A 21,209-nucleotide genomic window follows, 5' to 3' on the forward strand; every position below is an offset into this window, starting at 1 on the left:
TAAGCCTTCATTCAGGTCAACTAGATGTATATGTATAGAGAGGGGAGAGAAAGAGAAAGAGACAACAAAAGAATAAGAATAATAAAGATAATTTAATACATAGGACAAAATAGCATAAAAGTCTAGGGGAAGCTGAATAAAATGTCTCAAGTTTCTTGCATTGTTCAGGAAGTGAGAAACCATACATTATTAATCTTTGCATTCAGTACCTAATAAAATATCTGGTACATAGTAAGTGCTCAATAGACACTTGTTGAACAGGATTCAACTGATAATGTGAGAAAATTATGTCCCATTTTCTACTAATTTAAAAATACCTTCCCTAAACTCCCAGGTTGAGTTGGCCCCTTCATTCGCCATGAGCTGTCATTACCTCAGTCACCCACCAGACTGAAGAAAACGTCTCTGCATTAACATGCTTGTTCCATAACGGCCTCCTACCCATCTTAGGTATCTTTGCATCCCGGTCCCTGCCTTTACAAGGAGTTTTTAAAGATACTAAAAAAGACTGCATAGAAAAATACGCATCAGATTAGGTGACTTGTTGGCACCTCCCTCCTGGGAATACAGGGTTCCTCTTAATCCCAAATCCTCTGCAGCCACAAGGGACCCACAGGCAGCAGAGGGTAAAATCATGTGGATGGGGAGAAGGCTGGCCCTGATGTAGGCTACTATTTTCTGTTATATACGCCTGTAATATTTCATTGAATATAAGCTATAACAGCTGTCCTTACTCAAGTTTCTCTAAAATTACATTGTTCCCCATGAGGTTGTGATTTTATTTTCAGCTGTCCTTTACAGATCTGGAAAAGCATGTCACCAAAACTGGTGTCAGGACACGCCACAGTAGGGACTGTTTTTGCTTTTCTTGCAAAGATATAAGCAAACATTCCCCTGAGAACTTGCTACAGAAAAGTTGTGATTTTTCTCAAAGAAAACAGGTGAAATAGGACCAAGGGCCATAATTAGTAGCTCTTGTTCAAGAGCAAGAAAGTGAAAGTCTTCCTCATAAGAGGCATTGAAAAACTGTCTATTAAATTTCATTGGATTATTAACAACCTACTCAGCCTCTTTGTATTAAAGTTTTCTTATAGCAGTCCAATATTCTAGCATTGGTAAGATAATGGTAATCCTTGTGTCCCCTATATATTGGATGAATAATGACCTGTGGTTCTATCTCCTTAACTTATCTCAGTATTTCCTAGGCTGCTCAATCCTTTCTGGTTTAAGATTTAATTAAGATGTTACCCTGGTGCTTCTGGAGCTCTAAATTAATGACCATTTGTCATTAGATCATTCTTCACATAGAAAAAATTACCATCACAGCTTCCACTTTTAGCAATGAAAAAGTAGCTACTAGGAAGATCAAAACTCACATCAAAGAAAACTAGAAAAGCTAGATAATTTTTTAAATCACTTTAGAGGCATTACAGAGCTTCAAAGTGACCAGGACTTGAGGGGTCAAGCACTTAAAGAGACAAGATGCCTATTGGAATGAGCTTGACACCCTATGTGCCAATTTTCCCTTTTGAGGCATTTTCCAAATCTTTAGGACTTTGGAGCAAGAAACAAGAGGCTGGTTGGTAAAGGGGAAATTAGCAGTTAAGTAGAGCTTTCAGGATCACAAATGCTGAGAAAATAAAAATTTGAGTTCAAGCCTGACAAGGCATTTAGGACTTGAGGGACCAGGAGCCTGTATTGAAGAAAGAATCATTTTAATAAATGGTGCCAGGGCTATGATATACCTGAATGAGTGTGTGTGTGTGTGGGGGGGGGTGTTAGTGGGAGAGTAAGCCAGGAATCTTGACCTTTACATCTTACCATTAAAAAAAAATCCCTTGCAATTGTATTTTAGGTTTAAATTCAAAGTTTAAAACTAAAAGCTTCCAAAAGATAACATAGAAAACTATATTAAGGTTGGCAAAATAATTATAAACAGGACCTCAAAAGCACTAACGATAAAAGATTGATCAACTGGGCTACATTAAAATTAAGAACTATTTTTTTCAAAAGACACTTTTAAGGAAATGAAAAAGTAAGCCACAGAATGAGCAAAATCATTTTCAACTCATACACCCAACAAAGGACTCGTACCTAGAACACATAAAGAACAAACACAAATCATTACAAACTAGACAACCTATTTTAAAAAAACAAACACTAGCCTAGCACAGACACTTTATAAAAGATGATATCAAGCAGAAAATAAACATGCATGTTTGCTCAAAATCATTACTCACCAAGTAAATGAAAAGTAAAACTATAATGAGATAATACAATATGGCTGAAATTAAGAAAGAATGACACCAAGTGTTCATGAGATTGTGGGTAACTCAAACTCTTATACAGTGTTCTGAAAATGGGAGTTGGTGCAACCACTGTTGGGCAATATCTGCTAGAGTTAAATATATGCATAATTTATGATCAAGCACTTCTACACCTATGTATGCACACTGTAGAGATGCAAAAACAGGTTTATCTACAGACATTTATAAGAATGTTCATTGTAACACTCTCTGTAATACCACAAAAGTAGAAACAACACAATTGTCCTCTAATAGTAGGATGAATTAATAAATTACAGTATATTTATACAAGGTAATATTAACTAGTAATGAGAATGAAATACTGTTCCACACATTTCACTGATTATCTCGATTTAGGAAAGAAAGAAAAGACAGGATATAGAGATTATACAACTTCATTTATTTAAAGTTAGAAAACATACAAAATGACTGGTGACAAAGAAGTCAAAATAGTATTTGGAAGGGCATGAGGGAGGACTCTTTTTTAATCTGAGCAGTTGTAGTGTAACCGCTAGTGAAAAAATTCACTGAGCTGTATATTTATTTGAGTACTCTTCCTATCTATATAATAAAAGCCCAGCGACCGTTACAGTGGAACGACCAGAAGGAGCAGTCGCTATGATGTGTAGGCTGCAGGGGCCGCCACTAGCGCCTCTGCCAAGCCAGAGGGCCCAGGGGCCAGTTGCACGGCCTCTGTCAGGCACTGGTGAAGAGGAACACAAAGGTGGCCAGCATGAGCATGCCGCTTAAGATGAAGGCTCTGTGGGATGAATTCAATCAGCTGGGCACCGAGATGATCATCACCAAGGTTGGCAGGTCAGGGTGCCCCTCTCCCTGCTGCAACCCTCCCCACATGGTACCAGTCTCAGGCAGCAGGCTTTGGCCCCATCCAGGCAAGCAAGACTGAGAAGCAGGTTGCAGGGGTGCGGCCTGGCCACCTGCGGGTCCCTCCCAGTGCAGGCCAGCTCCTTTGCTCTCAGAGTCCTGGCTCTAGCAACAGCCACCTGGCACGCCGGGCCGGAGGGTACTGCTCAGGAGGCCAGGAAGGCGGCGGAGAAAAACTCTGTGGACCTGCCACCCAACCAGCAGCCCAGGACCCGGCACGACCAGAAACAGACCGGCTCAGAGCACACCGAGCTTGGGGGGAAAGCAGCTGCCTGTGAGGGGTCTTGCCACCAGCTGACTCCCAGTGGATCCCACCTCAAAGGAAACTTGGTCTTTAGTTCCTTAGTTCAGTCTATCCTGGCTAAAAAGGAGCAGCTGGGCACATTTTAGGGGAGAATTAAGACTCTAAAACAGTGTAGTGTGTTCTGTTCCGTGGAGATTGCTACCCAGTTGTCTTAGGCCTAAATTCCCAGTGATTGTGGGGCCTGGCTCTGCCACTGGGGCCTGTGTCTTCCAATTGGCCTGTATTTTTTGTAAGAGCCCAAAGAGAAGAAGGGGAACAAGTTTTTCAATGCAATGGATTTGACCAACAGACAAAGGCGAGTGCCAGGCTGTGTCTAATGTACACACAGAGACACAAGCTCTGAGTCCACCTGGCCAAAGGGAGCTCGGGGCCTATTTGCAGAGTCTTCTGATGGTTTCTGTTTCCTTGGTGAAGCCTGGGGCCCAAGCTCAGCTCCAGCTCAGTGGGTCTTCTCCAGGCCCCTCCCCCTAGCCAGCCCCACCCCTGATAGGCCCCCCCTCAACCTCAATCGGGAGCGGGGCCGGCCTGCCAACCACCCATGGCCACTCCCTCCCTGGCCAGCCTGGCCCAATTGGCCCTGATCAGGGTGAGCCGGCTGGACTCCACCCGTGCATGAATTCGTGCACTGGGCCTCTAGTGTATGTTATATTTTAGCACAAAATTTATGCTCTAAACATTCCATACAAATCAGATGACAAGCAATGTTCATGTCTTAGAAAAAGACCATAGAAGTTGTATTAAGTGGTCAGATTGCAAAAAGAAAAGTTCCAACTTTAGTGTATCATTTGTTTTAGAACAAAATCTTCTTCCTACCACATATTTTCACGACTTGATATTACATTATATGCTAATTTGTTTGTTGCCTGACCAAGGGCTAGCATGTAAACTACATGAAGGCAAAGAATTGATATATTTTATTCACTGCTATATATTCAGCATCTAAAATAGTACATTAAAAACTCTTAATAAATATCCACTGAATGAATGAATTAATCAAACTAGTATGGTCAATAGTGGTCATTAATGATTTCAATAAAATTTTCTTTAAATTTTCTGGTCTTAAGCAACTTGCATCAAGTAGGCAATATGCAATTTAAAATTTTTAAGTTATGAAAGATTACTCCTTAATTCTGCTTCATAGCTACAATAAAGACACTAAAAGGAGATCAGAAAGTATTATAAGGTAATCATTTGATTCTAGAGAGTTTCTTGCCAGCCAGATTCTTCTCTACAAAATTTTTACTTTCTTAAAGGAAGAAAATAGTTCCTCCTGTCTTTTAGTGCAGAGGGAGGAAAATATGGCTCAAAGGCCACAGGATAATGTAATAACTGGACTAGTGTTGACTAACATGACTATGTGCTGATGGCACACACCTCTACCTAAAACACACAGGGAAGGTGAAGTATTGGTGGATAATCTAAATAAGAACACCCACTTTGTCAAACAGGTGACATAAGCCCTATCCTTACAGGCCTGGTAGCTCCAGAGCATGTGTCCTCTGGGCCAGATGAGCAGCACAGAGGGGCAACCAGATTGCTCAAGGAGAGAGAAAGTGGAGGAAGAGAAAGCTAACAATTCAAGCAACTGCAGGAGAAAGTGAAAATGAACATGTGTCCATCTATTTCCAGGAACACAAAGCCCAGTTACATTACTGAGCATGGAATAAAGACTGGATCAGTTTACTTAAAAAGATGTGGGAAGAGGAAGAGGATAATGAGTGATGAAGGCAGAAGGACCCATGCTAAGGCAGCTGTCATCATCCAGGGGACAAAGCTAAATGCATGATGGTTGTACATTACAATAGCAAGGCTGTTTATTTAGCGCTTTAGTAAATCCAACCTATATTTCATTTTTAAAGCTAATTGTACAGAAAACCAGTAAGTGTCCAAAAAAGAATTCTAAAAGATCATTAGTTTATATTTCTTTAGTTACCAAATTCCAGGAGACGAATGCCCAGTAACAGAGGTATGCACCCTCCCTACCCAGCAGAGAGAAATGGTCACGTTACATGGCAAATTCCCTAATGAGGGTGATTGGAGGGACGCCCATGAGCAAGATTGTATTTGGAGGACATTCCTTCATTATATAAGCAGAGTAAAACCTGGTACTATACATGAATCTGCTTCTTTTGTCCCCTGAGTCCATGCAGCTAGGGTTTGGCCCTTCTTTATAACATAAATATGGCTCAAATTCAGTATTGAAAATGTCATTGGGTCAATAGACACTGCTAAGAATTCAAAATTAAAAATTAGAAATTCTTAGAAGCTTCTTTTTTCAAAATGCAGGCCCACCTAAAACGTATCCTAGGTAGGTTATTAAAGTTCTAAGCTAAAATAATGTTTTTCCCCAAAGAAGTTAAAATGTTAATGAAATGTCATTACCAGGGGCTAGGGAAAGGAAAGGATTAAACAAACCACTGTTGTGTAACTTCGACTTAAGGGACAATATCCGTGATGAACCTATTATCTCTTTTTCCAGGCAAGATATTTACTTAATCCACTTTTTAAACCAACCAAACTTACAAAATGCAATTCATTCTTTAAATAATTGGAAATCAGTATTGTGAATGGGTTTTGATTGCTAGAAAAAAAATGTTGGCTTTTCTTATTAGCAAAGTGCAGTCGAAAATGAAGACGGAAGACAAATAAAATACAGACTTCTTAATGGACCCTGGAAAAATAAATGAGGTTTTCTTAATTTCTTAGTGACTGTGAAGAGACTGTTTATGTCACAGTAAGAAAGACAACTCTGTCACCACTCTGAAAAGTAGGTAGAAAATATATGGAAATGGGTATTAAATTAGGTCATTTTTTTTTACTTTTAAAATTAAAAATCTAAATATAAAATCATGTATTCTGGTTTGATTTTGTTGTTGTTTTGAATTCTTAAATATCAAAAAAATATATAGGCTTATAGATTCCAGAAGTGAGTAGATTTTCAAGGAATGTATTTTGGTATAAAAAGCTGAGTCCTTTTTTTAAAATTATTTATTTTTGAAAGTATTACATATGTCCCCTTTTCCCGCCATTGACCTTTTCTAGGCCCTCCCCCGTTATGCTTATATGCATACAAGTTCTTTGGTTGATCTCTTACCCCCCAATACCCCGCCTCGCCCACCCACAAGCTGAGTCTGGAAATAAATCAAAGAAAGAGCGGTGCTCCAGAATGAAACTTTAACTGTAGATATAGACTTGAGTTGGCCATTTAACTTCTGAGCATGTATTTACTCATTTGTAAAGTGGAAAAAATAATAACATCCAACAGGTCTCAATAGTGATTGTGAAAATCAAATTACGTAACAGAAGGAACGAGCTGTTGAAGGTGATTTTACCTGTTTCTAGCATTTTAAAAAATATATTTTTATTGATGTCAGAGAGGAAGGAAGAGGGAGAGAGAGATAGAAATATCAATGATGAGAGAGAATCATTAATCAGCTGCCTCTTGCACGTCTCACACAGAGGATGGATCCCACAACCTGGCATGGGCCCTGACCGGGAATCGAGTCATGACCCCTGGTTCATAGGTCCACACTCAACCACTGAGCCATGTTGGCCAGACTGTTTCTAGCATTGTATTCCCTGGCCAGACATCTGCTGATTTGCAGATGCTCATATGACCACTATTGGGCTGCCAATGGAGTGAAGAACAATGAAGCTGTGTATTAGTCAGACTTCTCCAGAGAGCAGAACCAATGGGAGATCTAGCTGTCTATCTGTCGATCTGTCTATCTGTCTATCCATCTGTCTATCTATCTATCTCTCATTTACCTATATTTATAGTAGAAAAGGAGATTAATTACAATGAATTGTCTCACACATTTATGGAGGCTGAGAAGTCCCATGATCTGCTCTCTGCAGACTGCAAACCCACGAAAGCCAGTGGTGTAAATCCCAGTCTGAAGGCAGGCGAAAATGAGATGAGATGTTCCAGCTCAACAGTGAGGAGCAAAAAAACCTGACAAATTCCTCCTTCTTCTGCCTTTTAGTCTGGCCAGGGCCTCAACAGATAGGAAAATGCCCACCCACTTCGGGGAGGGCAATCTACTTTACTGAGTCCACCAATTCCAATGTTAATCTCATTTGGAAACACACCCACAGAAATACTCACAAATAGCTTTCTGCTTATTTTTTCCATATTGTGTTTATTAAATGAAAAGTAAAACCTCTTTTGTTTTACAATTAATTTCTCTAGCCTTTCTTGGTTAATTACATAAACCTTCCACTTCATGAAAATATCCTTTTTATCTTCATTCAATGATTCAATACCATTGACGCCTGGAATCCTAACCTATAGATCTACACACCCTTCCTTTCACCACCCAGGGTTATCTTTAGGTAGAGGGAAGAGGGGCCACTGATCTGAATCCTGCAAACGTCTCCTCCCCTGCTCAATCCTCCTGAGGGGGTGCACACCATACACTTAGAAGTGGCCAAAAGGTGGCTGGTTGTGGGAGGTGTATGAAGAGCTTGGACGGTGGGTCAAGTTGACCACATGTATGGGTTTAAGTCCCTCACAAAGCGGATGTGGGAAGAGAAGGGGTGGGTCATCCATTTGAGCGCAGAACTCCATGGAGTCTGAAATTCCTAACTTCAAATTTGATATTCCGCATTATTAGGAAGGTCCATTAACAAAGGAAGAAGATAGGACACGTTTTGTATAGCCGTTTGTTGGCTTAATTTATAACTTAAGGTGTTTAGACATTTGATGTAGGGTCTCCATGTTTACGCTTGCCCTGGCCATGTGATGGCAGAGGCAGGCAGGTCTGCCCTCATCCCCCAGCCATGTGCCAGATGTAGAGCTGAGGGGACACTGAGGAGAGATCCACTGAGAGGCAATGCTAAAAGTCTGCTGACTGAAAAGCAGGGATACATTAAAGCATATTCTCCTTGTTCTGAATTTATTTCCTTCTCAGAATGTTGGATAAATCTCATTTAAGTAATGGATCATATCTCATTAAACTACCTATGTGGTTACAATTTGTTGTGGCATTTTTCAATGCTCCTACTCACCCAGAGTTAGATAAAATAGTTTCCAAGTGTGTCATTTTGTAAAGCTCTCCAGAGTGAAACATAAGATTAGTATAAGGTCATAATCATGATGATGTAAGCATAGTCTTAAATTTATGTTCAAATTTCTATAATGTTTTGAGAAAAAATACTTTGTCATTATAAAATGTGATCAGTGAAAATGTATGTCATTCAAACCTTAAAACTAAATTCACCAGGAGAGTGCTTAATTCACATTCTTTGATTTGTTTTTACACAGATTCTGATAAAATTTCAAGCCCATTTCCCAAACTGACTTATCAGGTACTTGCTATTCGATTTCCCTGTCAGTGAATGTCTGTTCTAAGAAATCGGGCCCCACAACTCTTACTGCGTGGGCAGGAGGATGTCTGACCCCTCCCCTTGGCCCAGTGATTACCTAACTTGGGCTGGACCAATTATAATTTCTCTCAGAAAGTTCAAGTTCAAAAACTCTTGTTAGTCTCTTGGGCACTTGACCTGCTGTAAGATGCAATGCCAAGGTGGGGCAACTATGTTAGGCTAATGAGCAAATGGGACAGACAAAGTCTATCTGCAGACAGAGAATCATTAAGCAGACAGACACAAGAGGGCTTAGCCGAGAGCCCTTATAGCCTATACCACAGAGAGAGAGAGGGAGATGGCTTTGATTTCTTCTGCTTTCTAGATGCTGCTTCTAGATCGGAAGTGGCATTTGCTCCTTTGGATTATGAAAAGATGCTCTTGCATACTTCACAAGTTAGACACTTTATACTAATTTAAGTGTCGTTTAAGAGCAAACATCTTTCAATAAAGATTAAGTAAATTTTCTTTTTGGAGTGAGGAGAGGTTTATTGATAAGAAGGAAACTGCTCAAGCTCTAACACTCCAAGAATAAATAGGTTTTACCATCTCTAATTCTGTAATTTTATAATGATGTTTTGTATACAACCCATATGCAGAAATGAACTTAAACCCCTCATAAAAATCGTATGACATAAGTACTATTATAATCACTGTTTCACAAATGAGAAAACTGAGGCACAGAGAAGTTAAATAATGTGTCCAATGTCATTCAACTAATGTTTAAAGGCTTCAGTTAGAAATCAAGCACAGCCGAAACCGGTTTGGCTCAGTGGATAGAGCGTTGGCCTGCGGACTGAAGGGTCCCAGGTTTGATTCTGGTCAGGGGCATGTACCTTGGTTGCGGGCACATCCCCAGTGGGAGATGTGCAGGAGGCAGCTGATCGATGTTTCTCTCTCATCGATGTTTCTAACTCTCTGTCTCTCTCCCTTCCTCTCTGTAAAAAATCAATAAAATATATTTAAAAAAAAAAAAAGAAATCAAACACAAACTCTGTGGCTCCAAGATCCATACTCTTTAGAACTATATATGGTATCAATTATTTTACTATGATTCAAATAAACATATTTTAGAAAAGAATTATGCTAACTCATAATTTATTTAGAAATTGCATTAAACAGAGTAAATTGAGCAATATAGCCATTAGAAGGAGCCTGAGAAAACTACAAGCGTTTGGAATTATGAGTGTGATATGCAGATTATAATCATAAAACCTTTACCCTTCCTTTATAGAATGCCTCATTAACCACTTTTTCTCAGAGGAGTTACAAAGAAGATTGATATATGATAAAATCATTATGAAAATTAGGAGATTTATTTTAATTTTCCAATGAATAAGCAAACATGAACTAGAGAGTAATAAGACCAAATACTTATTAAGCACTCAAGAAAGCCTGAGTAAAAGTTCTTGCACAGCTGAGAATCTCTTTCCAGATTAAAATAACTTCTGTACCTAACCTTCCTCTATAACATATATTTACTTAACATGAGACATAAGAAGCTAAGACTAGAGTATTGTGTGATTAAATGGACTTAAGGTTTTGGTGCAAGAAATTTGTTTTTCACTAAAATTGATACCCTCTTAAGATAAAGCCAAATAGAATCTCTGGAAGTAAGTTTTAAAATATTAATGACTGAGAATATAACAATAATAAGTAATGCTGTATTTGAGTCATTAAGAATTAAACAATAATACTCTGCTGTTTATCTCTGAGCCCAACTCTGTTAGGCACAGGAGAAATAAAGGGCAAAATACCTTCCCCTGAGAGGGTACAATCTGGCTTGGAAGACCAAAGGAACCCACATGAAATAAGTGCAGACTGATAAGTGAGGGTATGTTTTGTTATTTAGTTATTCCTCCAACACATTTAGAAAAGATCTGGTCAACTTTATATAGCAGCATATAATCCAACCATATATTATGTGGCATTAAAATATGTCTAGCCCAGCCAGCGTGGCTCAGTGGTTGAGCATCGACCTATGAACCAGGAGGTCATGGTATGATTCCTGGTCAGGACACATGCCCCAGGTTGGGGGCTTGATCCCCAGCCGGGGGTATGCAGGAGGCAGCCAATCAGTGATTCTATCTCATCATTGATGTTTCTATCTCTCTCTCCCTCTCTCTTCCTCTCTGAAATCAATAAAAATATATATTTTAAAACATATGTGTCTAACAGAGAAGGGAGATAATGTGGATGCAATAGTCAAGGAAGGTATCCTGTAAAAAGAAGGTAAGTCCTTACAAGATGAGGAATATTTCAGTAAGTGGAAAGAAGTGAGGAGTTCACATTTCATTCCAGAGAAGCAGCATAACCATAGCTTGGAGATAGACAGTATTATATTGTGACTAGAGGTCTGGTGCATGAAATTTGTGCACAGATAGGGTCCCTAGGCCTGACCAGCGATCAGGGCTGATCAGAGCCTTCCGGCTGCCTGCTAGGGCCTTCCTTCATTCCATGCTGCCCCCTGGTGGTCAGCACACATCATAGCGAGCGATTGAACTCTTGATCTCCCTGTTGAACTTCTGAGGGGACAATTTGCATATTAGGCTTTTATATATATATAGATTGTCCTCCCAACATTCATAATTGCCACCATGTATGTTAGAAGATAATGGCCCAGCTCCAGGAATGAACTGGGGCCCAGGCAAGCAGAGTGAGTCCATCCTTCTCTCCATAGTAACTGGTGCAGATTACTCAGGCCTATGCATTAAATGGCATCCACCGGTCTCACTGGTTCTGGGGAGGAGTCTTGATTTTGTTGTGGGATGGGATGTTTTCTCTCACATTGGCCATACTAAAGCTTGAGTCTCTGGTTATCATAGGTATTCTTAACTATCAAAACATGCAAAGCGTGACTCTTCATAATCATGGGAAGTAGATACTTTCTACTGAAGAAATCATTCCAGCATGTAATACAACTGATTTGTGATTTTATTCAGAGTCCTTAAAATGTGACACCTATAAAGAGCAGTTCTGTTTCCTGGTTGTATAACGCTTTCATTGATAATATATATCAACAATAAAGAAAATAAATAGGGGGTTTGCAAAACACTTCTACTGTGTATAATACTATCCAATCTACTTTGCTTCAATGATTAATACTTCATTAAAAGTGAAACAATTCTTTATCCCTCTATTTCACACAGGTATTTTGAGAATCAGAGTTTACAAAGGGAATATGATGTGATGACACACTATAAGCTTTTACTAAGAACATAAGCATAATTGTACTAAAGTAGAAATCACTACTAAGCCAGTTCATGGCCAAATTTATATTCCTCTTCAATAAACAACTTTTATTAATGTGTTCTAGTTTCCAAAACATCCAGAATGTTAGTCTTAAAGCTTCTTTATTCAATGGAGTCCCTCTGAATCATGTTCTTTTCCAACATAGTTGAAACATTTGAAATGGTAAAAATCAAAGAGTAACTTTATATAACTACTACTTCAAATAAGGAAAAGTACAATGCAAATAATCCATATCCCTTGGAGTTAAAGTCATTTACAATATTATTTTAAATAACTAAATTTCTTTTTTTTCCTCTTGAAATCTAAACAGCCTTTCATTACTTACAGTCAATGATTTTTTTTACTGAAATTTAGGTCACCCAACTGTCCTCTTTTTCCCTATCCTAGTTTCTAAATCTCAAAGTTTTATCATTTTACTTTCAGTCAGCACAAAGTATATAAATACACAAAATCAATACTCAATTTGATAGATATAGGACTAATGTTAACAAGCTTTATCTCAATCAAACCTTATTCCAAATGTTTTCTTTATTTCAAATGCCCTATATTACTTAGTATTTTAAAGTTGTTTTTTTTTATTTCATGCTCAACATCTCTTTCTCTCTTCACATTGTCAATGGCAACTTGTCTATTTATTCTATTTTTTATCTTGAAAATTTTGCTATTGAAAAAACAGCAGCAACTGATTTTTCCCCTCAATTATGTCTTTCAATTTTTTATGTGGGGTAATATCTTTTCACCTACAGAAAAGAATACTAACTAGCCTTCACAGAATGACAGTTCTCATTTATTAGTCTTCCATCACTCTTTCTGAAAAGCAATGGAAAAAAAAATACCTGCAGGTGAGGATTAACCAAAAAATAAAATAAAATAAAAGATTATGGAAGTTACACATTAGAACATTGCAACACAGTCAAATACTACGAATACTATAATCAGATTTTTATAGTTCACATCTACCCCAAAAGCCAAGGTTGGTCTGATTAAATCAAGAAAACAGACTGCATCCATTAAAAATCCTACATACTACATATGGGTATAGGGGCCTAATTACCTAATCTCATAATTTCCATTATTTGTTTCCTGGACTTTCTTAGTAATATTAAACTCTCAGAAATATCTATAGGAATGTTAATGCGATATTCTTTTCCTAAAGTGGTACTTGTAATACCTTTGCAGTCTAGTTATGTCCAGTGTGTTGGTTCTTTTTTTTAACAGAGAAGGAGTTCTATGGATTTCTGATATTATCTAACCCTTCTTTCAATCTCTAAATGATGGCATGTTAAGATTTCTCCACCATAATTTCCCTTGAGTAGCTAAAGTTTCAGATCTCAATAGAGGTCTAGTTTTTCTCCTTCATGAAACAGTAACTATATACTTATCTCTTTTTTCTGAAAGTGTCAAATAGTGAACCAACATGTAGCCTGAGTGATATGAGTCTACCTGACTATACTGATACAGGCATCAGTTTACTAAGATATTAAGTCCCTGTCCAATTTGTTGGTAATAGTCTATAACAGTGATTCTCAACCTTCCTAATGCCTCGACCCTTTAATACAGTTCCTCATGTTGTGGTGACCCCCAACCATAAAATTATTTTCGTTGCTCCTTCATAACTGTAATTTTGCTACTGTTATGAATCGTAATGTAAATATCTGATATGCAGGATGTATTTTCATTGTTACAAATTAAACATAATTGAAGCATAGTGATTAATCACAAAAAACAATATGTAATTATATATGTGTTTTCCGATGGTCTTAGGCGACCCCTGTGAAAGGGTCGTTCGACCCCCAAAGGGGTCGCGACCCACAGGTTGAGAACCACTGGTCTATAAGCTTTTGTACCACACATTCAATACCTATGGCAGGGGGCTTCCTAATGACAATTTCTTAAGTAACCACCCCTGTGTGGATACCAAGTCTTATTGTATAGTTTTGGCCATATTTGGAGGTATTTAGGTGCTAAGTGGGAGAATATACATATAGTAAAGACACCATGAAGTGGATGAAATTTTATATCTTACAGGGAAGCCAAAGATTCCCTACATAGTAAATCTTGGTTATAAGGTCTGTAAACATGAGATAGGTATTAAATAAATTCCACAGGTTTTTCTTCTGAGTCTTACCTCGGTGAAAGTTCAGTTATATAGAGTGTTCACCTGTGAGTAATACCTGGATGTTACAGAAACTTCCCTTCCTACCTTTCTTGGTATCACATAAAAAGGAATTTTATTTTTTCATTATCTGCCAGATGTGCAGTCCTCCACATACAAAAAAATAAATAAAAATAAACAACAATAAAAAATCACATATTAGTAATTGAGATAAATGATTAAACCAGACATTTTATTATAAGAAATTAGAATTAAAGGAAGCTAGTTGACACTTAGGGGAAAATGGTTACAAGTCCAATAGTTTGTTCAATTGTATGTTTTACCCTAGTCCAAATCTTAAACAAATTGCATCCAAGTACTGCATTTATACCTAAGAGTGAATAAGAATGCAGAAAGCGCCGTAACCGGTTTGGCTCAGTGGATAGAGCGTCGGCCTGTGGACTGAAGGGTCCCAGGTTCGATTCCGGTAAAGGGCATGTGCCTTGGTTGCGGGCACATCCCCAGTAGGGGGCGTGCAGGAGGCAGCTGATCGATGTTTCTCTCTCATCCATGTTTCTAACTCTCTATTCCCTTCCCTTCCTCTCTGTAAAAAAATCAATAAAATATATAACAAAAAAAATGCAGAAAGCAAGATGGATGATACAGAGCTCATAAGTAACATGGTTAAACAATAACAAGTGTGTTTGTTAAAAATTCAGAATTGTAACCAGAAAAGAGGAAATGTAATGGCTAGGAAATAAATAACAAAAGCAAGAGATTAAAGAATGACAAACTGTGGCTCCAGTCTTCTAGAATTTGCTCCATAGGTCTAGAGTAGAAGCCCTCCATGTCGTGTAGCTGTTTTTTTTCCTTCAAAGCTGTTGGTAGAGCTGTCTTTGTTGTCAAAGACCATCTGCTGCTGAAGGATTCTTTTAAAACCTTTATTTTAGAATAGACATTAGAATAGCATTTCAAATGTCAGAGAGTGTTACACATTAGCACACTTCTTGGTATTCCGACCCTGGCATTCATACCACATAGTACCCAGGTTGGTCTGTGTGACCTATAGAATATGGCAGAAGTGATTGTAGGTCACTTATGATATTAAATAATAAAATACACAGTTTCCTCCTTAGTTGTTCTCTCTCCCTCTTTCCTCATCTCTCTCTCTCTCTCTCTCTCTCTCTCTCTCTTCTCTTATCTCAAATCACTTTTGCTCTAGAGCAGTGGTTCTCAACCTTCTGGCCCTTTAAATACAGTTCCTCATGTTGTGACCCAACCATAAAATTATTTTCGTTGCTACTTCATAACTGTAATGTTGCTACTGTTATGAATCGTAACGTAAATATCTGATATGCAGGATGGTCTTAGGCGAACCCTGCGAAAGGGTCGTTCAACCGCCAAAGAGGTCGCGATCCACAGGTTGAGAACCGCTGCTCTAGAGAATGCAACTTGCCATGTCATGACCAGCCCTATAGAGAGGTCCATATGATGAGATACTGAGGCCTCCCAGCCAAAGTCGTGTAAAAAATCTTGGAAATGGATGCTCAAGCCCAGCCAACTTCTCAGATGATTGCCACCCCAGGCAATAGCTTGACTGCAACCTCATGAGAGACTCTAATCCAAAATCATCAGCTAAATTGTTCTCAATTCCTGACCCTCAGAAATTATGTGAAATCATAAATGTTTGCTGTTTTAAGACACTAAACTTGAGGGTAATTTGTCAAATAATTTTTTACTCAGCAGTAGATGACTAACATGGGCTATGAAATTCTGTGTCTTTTTAACTGAGACACAAATCTAGGACTCTACCCCCTGGAGTGTGACTGCTGTTATCGTGGCTGGAAGTACCTGGCACAGTTCTTTCCAATGTAGTTCTTCAGAGGCAGGTATCTTTGCACCTTTAGTGTCTTTCTGAAGAGAAAGTCTTCTGGTTTGATGCTATATAGAGTTTTTTGGGAGGATGTAGAAAAAGGCAATTTGGGTCTGTTGGCAATAAGACCGAAAATAGAGCATAAATGTCTTGCAGTAATTTGCCATATATATCTGAAGTAGAGTACAAAATCAGGAAGGCAATCTCACAGGGTGACTTATAATAAGTTTATATGGTAAAAATTGATGAGTGCCAGAGGGTGCTGACCTCATGATTTTGAGAGTCCGAAATAGTACTCTTGGCCTGGGAAGCCCAAAAATATCACATAAATTTTGCTAGTTTCTGTTTTAAAATTTTATTAATGGCCCTAGCCAGTTTTGCTCAGTGGGTAGAGCATTGACCTGCCTACAGAAGGGTTCTAGGTTCGATCCCAGTCAGGTGCACGTACCTTGGTTGCAGGCTCCTCCCTGGCCCAGGCCCTGGTTGGGGATTGTGCAGGAGGCAACCAATCAATGAGTTTCTCTCACATCAATGTTTCCCTCTCTCTTCTATGCTCCCTAAAAATCAGTGGGAAAAGATCAATGGGAAAATATCCATGGGTGAAGATTAACAAAACAAACAAACAAAATTTTTATTAATGCTCTCTAATTTTCTTGAGGCTTGAGGATGATAGGGACAATGACGTTTCTAAGTTTAAGGTTTTGCAAAATTTTCTAGCACTCCCAGTAAAATGAGTGCCTGTATCACTGGAAGGCTAGGTGGGAATTCCCCAGGTTGGGAACATAAAATCAATGAATGTGTTGATCCACTATAAGAATAAGCAAACAACGACCAGGAGGACATACCTAAAACACATATGGGGACGGTTTTTAACTAGATGTATTGTGGTGATCATTTTGCAATATTTGTAAATATTTATGTTGTACATCTGAAACCAATATAACATTATATGTCACTTATATCTCAATTTTTAAAAAAACATAGAAGAAAGTAGTTATATAAACTCCTTTTAAAATATTCACAGGGACCTTGAGGCTTGGGCTCTTTTCTATATTCCATTTTTATAGACATGTACCAGAGATATCCTCAGAGATCTTAGTAAAAATTTTCCCCCAAATGTTGATTGACTTTACTGGTCAACTTATCCTTGTTGTTAAAGTAATTTCATGTGAAATTTTTGGCAAGGTTCTCTAGTGTCACCAAGCATTCACTCTGAAAAGTCAGAGATGATCATGCAATTTATAACTGGCATTTTCCCAGCAACTCTGTAGATTCTGGATTGAATCATAGGCATTATATAATAGCTTCCTTCAACCACTCAAAAGAATTGGTTTCTAGGACGATCATGGGGGCCAGGACCTTAGTGAGGCCTGCCCTCCATATTGGTTATTTAGGCATTTCCTTTGGTCTCCATGTATCTGTTTTTGAATGGTTTCCACATTTATGATGGCCAGCTTCTTAGGAAGTACAAGAGCATTCACAGGTTATTTAATCTGTTAGCCATTTTTAATTGAGTTAACGGCTATGGTCAAAAACATTCATCATTACCACTTCACACTCATTTAAGATGGCTATTATCAAAAATATAAAAAATAAGTGTGACTGAGGATGTGGAGAAGTTGGAACCCTCACGGATAGCTGATAGAATGTAAAATGATGTAGCCACTGTGGAAAACAGTTTATGTTAGATTCGTATATTTATGTTATATGATGCTAAGTGAGATATGCCAGACTCAAAAGGAAAAATATTGTATGCATCCATTTGTATGAGTTACCTAGCATACAGAAATAAAATAGAGGTTGCCAGGACTGGGGGGAGGAGACAATGAGTGACTGTTTAATGAGAACATAGTTTCTGTTTGGTATAATGAAAGGTTCTGGAACTAGATCATGGTGATGGTGGCACAACATTGTGCGTTACCTCATTCCACTGCATTGTATACTAAATACCACATCACACAGAGTCATTCAACTACACATTCTTGAAAGTCTGTGACAGCAGAAGTCTTGGAGAGAAGCTCTTTCAGAATCAGATTCTCTGGTGAAAACAAGGCAAGACTAAGGAAAATTCTCACAAACTAATCACTAGTAAGTAATCTAAGTCAAAAGGTGTCCAAGTGAAAACTTCGTACAGTTCTCAGTCCCTGCAGAGAGCTTAAGGCTTATTGGGGCTTATGAATGACCTTTCTCTTTTCTCTTACACACACACACACACACACACACACACACACACACACACACACACACACTCTTTACCTTTCTAATGGAGTATTATCTTCTAAATTTCAAATTTCAGATAATAAAGGCATCCATAAAAAATATTCTAGTCCCTGGAAGAGAATATAAGTTGAGCACTCTAGACAACAAGAAAATAATTGAAACAAAATAGCCCCCTCTCTAGCGACAGTCAAAGAGACTACTAAGCTCAAGGGACTTCAGTGGAGAGTGTTATTTCTGAATTAAGGACCTTAGGCACTGCAGTGAGGTGGGGACTCAGTTTAAACTCAGTAGAACCTCCACATTTAAGTTCAAAGTAATTAAAATTAAATAAAATTTTGAATTAGTTCTTTAGTCACACTAGCCACTATTCAAGTACACATGTGGCCAGTGACAAGTACCATATTGGACATTTCTATCATTGCATAAAATTTTATATAACATCACTATTCCAGATTGTTGAGCTCATCAAGATATTACTAAATGACTTCATAATAAGTTGTTGTAAATTCACTATCATAGGGAGACTACCCCTTTGACAGAATCTTAGCAGTGTGTCAGAAAAGAGAAGGAAAAACGGCTCTGTGATCAAGTGATTTAAAACAAGTTTTTTGAGGGAGGGAACTGGTTTAGATTGAGCAAAGTTTGTGATATAATAGTTCCAACTTGATCAATACAACAAAGTGAGGGGCTTGAAATAAATCTTGATGAATAAACTCTTATTTAATAAGCAAACTCTTTCCTCCAGCAAGCAGACTATTGTTTCTGATAAAATTAATCTATAAGGATATCTTGCAATAAGTACATAAATTATTTCTGGTTACAGTCTTGTCTTTACCAGGCAAATTAAACTGGAGCAAGGTCAATTAAGGCATGTTCACAGAAACCCCATGCTGTTTAAACAGGAAATCTTTTTCAGTCTGTAAAATAAAATAAAAATATTACTACACCCAAAATTTATTCACATTTTAATGTTTAAATTATGAAATAGTTCCATGAAGGCATAAGAAGAATGAAAACATCTGTAATAAAATCTAAAATAACAACAATAAGAATATTTAAGCCCCTTACAGGAATAGAGTCTAGAACTTTCTTTAGACTTTAATTCTGATGGGGCCACAATTAAGAAAGATACACATAGCCTGGTCAGTGCTGCTCAGTGTTGAGCATTGACCTGTGAACAGGAGGTCACAGTTCAATTCCTGGTCAGGGCACATGCCCGGGTTGCAGGCTCCATCCCCAGTGTGGGACGTGCAGAAGGAAAGGAGAGGGAGAAAGAGATAGAAACATCATTAATAAGAGAAAATCTTTGATCAGCTGCCTCCACACTGGGGATTGAGCCGTAACCTGGGCATGTGCCCTGACCATGCAATCAAACCATGATCTCCCTTCATAGGTCAAGGCTCAACCACTGAGCCATGCCAGCCAGTAGGAAAAACTTTTTTTAAATAGCATCCCTTAAGACCAACTCTTCTCAAACCAACAAATTAATTCTAATAGTAATGGGAGACGGACTTTTTAAAATAATAATGGAAAGATCCTATTGAGAAAATTCTCCAATAAAATAAATAAATCAAAAGAAGAGAATAAAGCAGAAACAGTAGGAAGTCAATCTCACCCCCAGAATAGAAATAGATAACCCAGATGATATACATGAAGACTGTAATCTATTCTCAAGGAGAATCTTTTTGCCATTTCACTTATAAAGAGGCATGATAACAGATATAATACACTATTCAAAATAAATATTTTGTTTTACAGTCATATGATGTCCTTGAATAAGTTTGCATTTAGTTTGCAGGAAAGGAGGTGGGGAGAGAAATTTATTTTGGGCCAAGGGTATAACTGCATTTAGACGGAAGCTGGCTAAAAAGAGAAGGGGGTATTAAATGGAGATTAATAAAAAAACACAGATATGCATTTGAGCCAGGTTCCAGCAACAGAGGAGACTGGTCAATGTAATTACATAAGAATGAAGTGCTGACAGCCAATATACACAGTCTAAAATTTTTAAATACCCTCACTTAGTTTGTGTCATGCCCTTCTTTGCACTATCCAGAAACCAGAATCAATAATTTTAGAGTGGGTATCAGTACTATAAGAGTAGAACCGATTGAATTCTGTAGAACTACTCAATCATTATTTGAATGATAGGAATTACTTAATCCTATTGAATGGATGGAAGTAATATATTATTGAAATGATGTTACAGTAAATCTCATAACAAAACAAGTGATAAATTTAAGGAATATATATAGAAAGGATTAACAAAGAAGATGAGTACAAATATGATTTATAAAAGAGATAGCACTGACTATCCTCAGAAGTATAAGAATAAAAGATAAAAATGAGCAAAGTTATCAAAAAATATCTTTAAAGGTACCTGAAACCTGAAAGATTTTATAATGCCTCCAAGTAAAAATAACAAGCAGACAGCCATTTTAATACATAGCTTTATCAAAGGATTAAATACCTATGAAAAATTCTCCAAGCATCAAATGCTTTCCCCCTAGAAAACAATACTATGAACTGAGTCAAAGTGTGGATACTGTCAGATTTTTCTATTAACAAACCAAATTATAAGCAATGGAGTTATATTTTCAGAATTATTGAACAAGTGTTCTAATTCTGATTACGTTTGTGAGAGTTCTTAATCTGTATACAAAATGTATCATGGTTTACATTGTATTTTCTACCTAAAAAGCTAATAACTTTCATCAGATTAAAACACATAATAACTATTACTCTTTTCTTGTTCCCATTGGTGAACACCCATTATATGCAGTTTTGATAAAAATATCAAAGTACAATCTTTTCCTAGCCAACAGCCAACAGATGAGCATATAATTTAACCTAAACCATTGAATTTTCATTTCTCCCAATTCTCCTCTCTCTCTCTCTCTCTCTCTC

Source organism: Myotis brandtii, unplaced genomic scaffold, assembly GCF_000412655.1.
Source record: "Myotis brandtii unplaced genomic scaffold, ASM41265v1 scaffold8, whole genome shotgun sequence".
In the NCBI taxonomy this organism is placed as follows: Eukaryota; Metazoa; Chordata; class Mammalia; order Chiroptera; family Vespertilionidae; genus Myotis; species Myotis brandtii.